The sequence below is a fragment of the Nematolebias whitei genome, chromosome 10, assembly GCF_014905685.2.
Source record: "Nematolebias whitei isolate Nwh7 chromosome 10, NemWhi1, whole genome shotgun sequence".
In the NCBI taxonomy this organism is placed as follows: domain Eukaryota; kingdom Metazoa; phylum Chordata; class Actinopteri; order Cyprinodontiformes; family Rivulidae; genus Nematolebias; species Nematolebias whitei.
Window position 1 is genome coordinate 48,739,427 of NC_056507.1, and position 7,470 is coordinate 48,746,896.

The following is a 7,470-nucleotide window of genomic DNA, read 5'->3' on the forward strand; positions in this document are numbered from 1 at the left end:
TCTATCTATCTATCTATCTATCTATCTATCTATCTATCTATCTATCTGTCTATCTATCTGTCTATCTATCTGTCTATCTATCTATCTATCTATCTATCTATCTATCTATCTATCTATCTATATATACTAAAATAAACTACTACTTACTACTTGTACTATTCCTACTTTGTGGTTTTTCACTTATTGTGGGGCTTGCAGATCCCCTGCGATAAACGAGGGACAACTCTACTAAGCGTTCTTTCAGGAGGATTAGTCCTCACAAAGCAACTGGTCTAGACAACATCCCAGAGATTGTGCTGAAATACTGTGCCGATCAGCTCTGCGAGGTGCTGGCCGACATCTTCAACTCCTCCCTCACTCTGGCAACAGTTCCCACTTGCTTGAAGACTGCCACTATCATCCCAGTCCCAAAGAGCTCTACAGTGACTGGTTTGAATGACTATAGTCAGTAGCCATCACTCCGATAGTCGCTAAATGCTTCGAAAGACTGGTCCTGACCCACATCAAAACAACCATCGTCATCAGTGAGGACCCTCACCAGTACGCATACCACAAGAATCAATCAACAGAAGATGCCATCTCCTCTGTGGTCCACACTGCTCTCACCCACCTGGAGCAGAAGGACTCATATGTCCATATGCTCTTTGTGGACTTCATGTCTGCCTTCAACACTATGATCCCCTAGACCCTGCTGGACAAATTACTCACACTAGGACTAAGCACCTCCATATGCAACTGGGTCATAGACTTCTTAACAATCAGACCGCAATCTGTGAGGATTCACAACTTCTCCTTCTCCACCATAACCCTAAACATTGGCTCCCCCCAGGGCAGTGTGTTGATTCCCCTCCTATTCGCTCTGCTCACATATGACTGCACACCTGAGAGGCTACACAGCTGCAGAAAGAAAAGCTTTGTAGAGAGTGGTGAAGGCTGCCCAGAAGATGTTGGAGTCAGCTTCCCCACCATCACAAACATCTACACCTCCAGATGCAGGAAGAGGGCCACCTGCATCATGAAGGACCCCACTCACCCAGCACACACACTTTTTGTTCCGCTCCCCTCAGACAGGAGGTTGAGGAGCATTAAGTGTAGAACCACTAGACTGAGGAACAGCTTCTACCCTGAAGCTGTTAAGACTCATGAATCTCTAACCAGAATAATCACTGTGAAAAATCACATCATGTTGCTGCTGATCTGTTTGAGCTGAAAAAAAAAATCAAATCATGTTTTTTTTTCTCTCTCTCGCTTGAGGTGGCTGCTTGTCTTTCCTCTCCCGTTTTTTTTCTCCTTCCCCTGCTTCACTCTCTGTGTGTCTGAAGTGCCCGGTTCACATCTCCTGAACGTAAATTAAAGATTATGGATCTGGTGTCCTGGACATTCAACACTATTGACAAGATTTATTCAACAAAGAGACAAGGTCCCAGAGAATCTGCGTGTCCAGCTGAGACGCACACCGTGGAGTGCGCCATGGACACGTGGGGAGTGTGGCAGTTGATGTGCCTCTCAGTTCTGTCTCAAGAGGATGTTGAAGACATGAACAATCTTTTGAGACATTAAAAGACATCTCTTTTGAGAGCGTTGTGTGTAAACTGTCTGGACCCACCCCCACCATCATTGCCACTGTTTATCGCCCCCCAAGACCTCACAAAGATTTTTTAAATGAATTTTCTGCCTTTCTTTCTCAACTGTCTGCCATGTCACCTAATATTATTTTATTGGGAGATTTTAATATCCATATTGACAATCTTAACCTTTCACTCACCAATGATTTTTTATCCTGCCTGGAGAGTTCTGGATTAAATCAACATGTTGATTTTTCCACCCATATTAAAGGACATACACTGGACTTGATTTGTTGTTCTGGACTTATACCTGTTGACTACAAATCCGATGAACTCACCTTTTCTGACCATTTTTTCCTTTCAATCCATATTCCTCTGTGTGTTTCATCAACCAAGACAGCCCGGCTCATCTCGTTCAGGAATATTAAAGACATCAATTTGGATTCCCTTTCCACTGATATTTCCTCCACTCTGATCCCTGATCATCTTCTGACTCCGGATCAACTCACTGTTCAATACAATCATCACTTAACCCACATTCTCAACTCCCTTGCTCCTGTTAAAACTCGATCTGTTACCTTTACTCATTCTGCCCCCTGGTTTACTTCTGAACTTCGGACCATCAAAGCCAAATGTCGTCAACTTGAACGACTCTATAAAAAATCCGGTCTTACCATCCACAGGGACATGTACATTTCTCATACATCACACTACAAGAACTTGATCTCACTAACTACACATTCTTATTACTCTGGCCTCATTTCCTCTAACAAAGGTAACACAAAGATCCTGTTTTCATTGCTCAACAATACTTTTCACCCCCCTGACTCTCTTCCCTCTCACTTCTACTCAGACAACACATGTAATTCTCTCATGTTCTTTTTTAACAATAAAATCAGTAAAATTCATCAGCAACTTTGTCCTGTCTCTCCTCTTTCTTCCTCCTCTGAACCTTATCCGCCTAGTCAATCTTTTTCTGTCTTTCAGCTTCCTCCTGCCTCTGAAATAGCCGAACTTATCCATAAATCCAAGCCTTCTACATGCTCACTGGATCCTCTCCCTACAGCGCTTGTTAAATCTTGCATTTTGTCACTTCTTCCGTTCATTTCTGCCATCATTCACTCTTCTCTTTCCTCTGGAACTGTCCCAGTTATTTTCAAAACTGCAGTTATCACTCCAATCCTTAAAAAACCTGGATTGGATTCCAATACTTTCAATAATCTCCGTCCTATTTCTAACCTTCCATTCATCTCCAAAATTCTGGAAAAAACAGTCGCCTCTCAACTCCACCTTCATTTAACCGATAACAGTCTATATGAACAGTTCCAGTCTGGTTTCCGTCCCGGTCATAGCACAGAATCTGCTCTCCTCACTATCACCAACTCTCTTCTCATGGCAGCAGATTCTGGATTACTTTCTCTCCTCATCCTCCTCGATCTCAGTGCGGCTTTTGATACCATCTCCCACAACATCCTCCTCCACAGACTTTCATCCATTGGCATCACCCACACACCCCTCGCTTGGTTTCAGTCATATCTCTCTGGCCGCACTCAGTTCATCCAACTGAAATCATTCAGATCCCATTCCTCTCCTGTGACTTCAGGTGTGTCCCAAGGCTCTGTCCTGGGGCCCCTTCTTGTCATCATCTACCTTCTCCCCCTTGGTAATATCTTTCGTAAATTTAACATCCATTTCCACTGTTTTGCTGATGACAACCAGCTCTTTTTATCCACTGCACCTAACTCTTCACTTCCTCCTTCCTTCCTCACTTCCTGCTTAGCTGAAATTAAATCCTGGTTCACGTCTAACTTCCTGAAATTAAACAGTGATAAAACAGAGTTTCTACTCATTGGCACTAAATCCATCTTATCTAAAGTTAACAGTTTCTCACTCACCATCGACAACTCCTTGGTTTCTCCCTCCCCTCACGTCAAGAGTCTGGGTGTCATTCTTGACAGCACTCTCTCTTTCCACTCTCACATCAATAGTATTACCCGGTCTGCATATTTCCACCTTCGAAATATCAACCGTCTCCGTCCATCCCTCTCTCCACACTCTGCTTCCATCCTGGTCCACAGTCTGGTCATTTCTCGAATCGATTACTGTAACTCTCTCCTCTTTGGTCTGCCTCACAAATTAATCCGTAAGCTTCAAATGGTTCAAAATTCAGCTGCCCGCATCGTCACCAAAAACCCCTCATTTCACCACATCACCCCAGTTTTACAGCAACTTCACTGGCTTCCAGTCACATTCAGAATTCAATTTAAAATCTTGTTGTTCACTTTCAAAGCTATCCACAACCTCGCCCCTCCTTACCTGTTAGATCTCCTGCACATTACCACCCATTCACGCTCCCTTCGTTCTTCCACTTCCATCCACCTTAACGTGCCTCTTGTCCGCCTCAGCACCATGGGACACAGAGCCTTTTCTCACTCTGCTCCCCAGCTCTGGAATGCTCTTCCCCCAGACATCCGTAACATTGACTGCCTTCTGACTTTCAAATCAAAACTCAAAACTCATCTGTTCAAGCTAGCCTTTTCACTTTAACTGTTATTTTTAAATGTTATTTTCTTTTTGGTTTAGTGTTTTAAATAGTTATTTTATATTGTTTAATACTGTGTTTTTAATGCTGTGACGTGTCCTTGGGTGTTTTGAAAGGCGCTGACAAATAAAATGCATTATTATTATTATTATTTACATATTTGGATTTATGATAGCAGGGACTCTGCTTTTTGGCATCGGTGGGGCTCTGTTTTATTGTCTATTGAAGAAGACATCGGTCACCTCCAGGACCTGTGCCCACTCTCATTTAGGGTTCTGGGCAAGGGTTGGGGAGGTGAACGGGCACTGCCTGCTCTCTGGGGAGGGGGTGGGTCTGTGCCAGTCGCCGCCTCATCCCCCCATTTTAAACACACTATTTAAAAAGATGCATCAACATCTTATTTGAGTGGGAGGAGGGAGGAGTTGGGTCTTCCTTAAACCCTCATTCTCTGTCTGACATTTGGGGGCGGGGGCCGGGGGGGGGGGTAGGCTGCCTGGTTGGGGTCTGGGCTGTGGGTTGGTATTGGGCCTTGGGGGACGATTGGGGGTGGGGCTGGTGCTCCGGTTCTCCCTGGATTGTTTGGATCTTTTGATCGGGGTTCCTGGTTCCGATGGCCAGCCCTTTGGCTGGGGTGGCTGCCAGGTTCTGGCGGGGGGTCGGCTGTGCTTGTGTTTGTGTGGTCGTTGGTAGTGCGTGGTGGCAGTCGGGGGCGTGGCTTCACTTCGACGGGGTGCTGGCTTGTCGGCCTGATGTGACATTCGCGGTGGGGGGGTGCTGTGTGTGTGGTGGGGTGCATGGGTGGCATGCCGGGGCCTCTCCGGGCCTGTGGTGTGGGGCTTTCATTGGTGTGCTGGGCCGGCCTTCCTCGGCTGCTGCTCCCTGCTGCTATGGCCCCCGGCCTGGGGCCGGATTGAGGTCACTGTTGGGTGGGTGGGGCGCATGGACGGCCCGACAGAGGCTCTGTTGGGCTGTCTCTGAGTGCCTGTTTGTCTCAGGTTGGGTTTTAGGTGGTCCCCTCTCTTGGATAAGTTTTGGCCCCCCAGTCGTGCTCCCCTCCGGTGGTGGGCCCCCCTGCCGCCGGTGCATTGGTGGCTCTCAGCAGCTGGGGCTGGGTGGTGGGGTGTGTGCGGGCCCACCCTGGTGGCTGCCTGCGGGGGCCTGGGTGCCCTGGCTCTGTCGGGAATCTGTTGGGGGGTGGTATGACCTCGGGACTCGGGGCTTGGTGTCCATGGCCGGATCCACTCTGGAGGGGCGGGTTGCCGGCGGGGCCTGTGGGCTCATCGCTGCAGCCTCCTGGGGTTTCCTCATTGTGGTTGCTGGGGATCGCCCGGGGCTTCCCTTTGCTTCGCGCTCTAGGGGGTGTGGGTGTCTCTGTTGGGGGACTCCTGGAGTTCTGGGCTTGGGGACCGCTGTGTGTCTGTGGTTCCGGTCTTCCCTGTGTTACCTTTGTGTCCTGTGGGGATGGGTTTATGGGTCACCACATCCACTATTGAACATTTTTATGGAGAAACCTTATAGTGATAAGCATGCTCACACAGGTGTTTAGATTCAGGTGTTTATCAGATATACACTCAGTTGGGTTGTGGTGGCCATCAAATATATTTTGTATTACCATGTACTGTATAAAATACTTTCTAATGATGTTATAAGTATCATTATATATGTTGTTTGTTGTTGTGGTTTCTCGGTTTTGCCGTTTTGTTTTTTTTTTCCCGCAGGTCTAGAGTCAGACTTCAATGATGTTGATTTGTGTTCTCTTTATCCCTCTCTCTCTCCTCTATTCCTATCTCCTTCTTTACATTTTAACTCTTCTCTCACTTTTCTGCTTTGTTATCTTCTTTGTTTCTCATCCCCGTGTCCATTACATCTGAAACAAGCCCAAAGCATATTCTAATAAAATTTAATTTATATATCAAGTGGAGCATTAAGGCCAGCCATAATGCTCTGCTTGTGAAAGTAAATCTGTTGGGCATCACTTTGACACTCGGACAATAATTCTAAGTGTCACAATGCCAGACAGGACAAGGGAGGGGAAAAAAAAAGAAGACATAGGCAGCAGTTTCAGCCATGACAAAGCTTCCGAGTCAGTAGCTATGTTTACATGCGCAGAATTCTTTGAGCGGATTGAAATGTGTTCTGTTTGAATAATTCAAATGTATTGTTTACATGGGCACAATCTGTTCTTGATGAGCGTTTACATGCAGCGGGCTTTGTTCTGAACAGCAGTACTGACATGCGCAGAGTGGTAAACTCTCCTTAAAAAACCACCGAAGAAGAAGTTCTACTTCTGGGATGAACGTAAACAAACCTGAGCACCCAAAATGGACCCGCGACAGGTTTTAATGATGGTGGAGACGTTACTGCACTCCCTGACTGAGCTACAGGTAATACAGATCATTTTGAGCTCTTTCAAAGTTTCTAATAGAAATGTTGTCGCTCACCGACCAGTTTTGCTTCCCTGACATGCTAACATTATTAGCGTTAGCCAGGCGGAAATGGCAAAGTCGCACATGCGCAGTCAGGTCAGTTTTTCACGATCAGATAAAAACGAACAGATCAAGTGTTTACATGCGCACCGATCGGGTTACGGATCGGGGTAAACCACCCGTTTCGTTCTGATCACAAATTATATCGGATCGCGCCGAATGCACAAAAAATAACCCGAACGGAGTGTTTACATGACACACTTTTATTCCGACCGGCCAATTGATCCGGTTACTTATGTCCATGTAAACATACCCAGTGTGAAGGTTTGATCCGTGCAGTGAGTTCTCATAGTCAGCTGATTTACGAGCCAAACTGTAAGGTGGAGGCAATTTATGAGAATCGCAGGGCACCTGCGGCTTCTGGGACTCGTCAGCGTGGTGGGATCGACTTTGAAGGTGACTCATAACATGGATCACTGGAATGGAATCCCACAATTAGGCCTTTTTGGAACCAGAATGTCCAGATGGACTCAAGGCTGAAGAAAAAAAATCTGTCTGCCTGAAGAAAAATCAACAATCAAAGCTTATCTGAATCGGACTCCCCGCCGGCCTTGGAGACGGGCCAACTATCAAATTACTCCTGGGTCATGGGTAACCAAGGACAAAAGCTTCATCTATCGCATGTACGTGTTCTCGTTGTATCTCGGTGCAATGATAATAAAGCTTATTTTGATTCTGATGCTGCTGATCTATTTCATGCTGCTGTGTTCATTCTTACTCATCAGTTCACACAGACTCATGTTCATGCGTTTCTCGGATACTCACACAATGAGAAAAAAAGCATGTATGGAGAGTTATCTAGGGGAAACACTGTGTATGGTATATGTATGTACAGGTCCTTCTCAAAAAATTAGCATATTGTGATAAAGGTCATTAT

General features: G+C 46.1%; 1 protein-coding gene across 1 annotated transcript in view; it reads right to left on the reverse strand.

The window, feature by feature from the left end:
* spg11 (SPG11 vesicle trafficking associated, spatacsin) overlaps positions 1–7,470 on the reverse strand; it is a 413,741-nt gene that overhangs the window by 124,103 nt on the left and 282,168 nt on the right. The window lies entirely within an intron of this gene.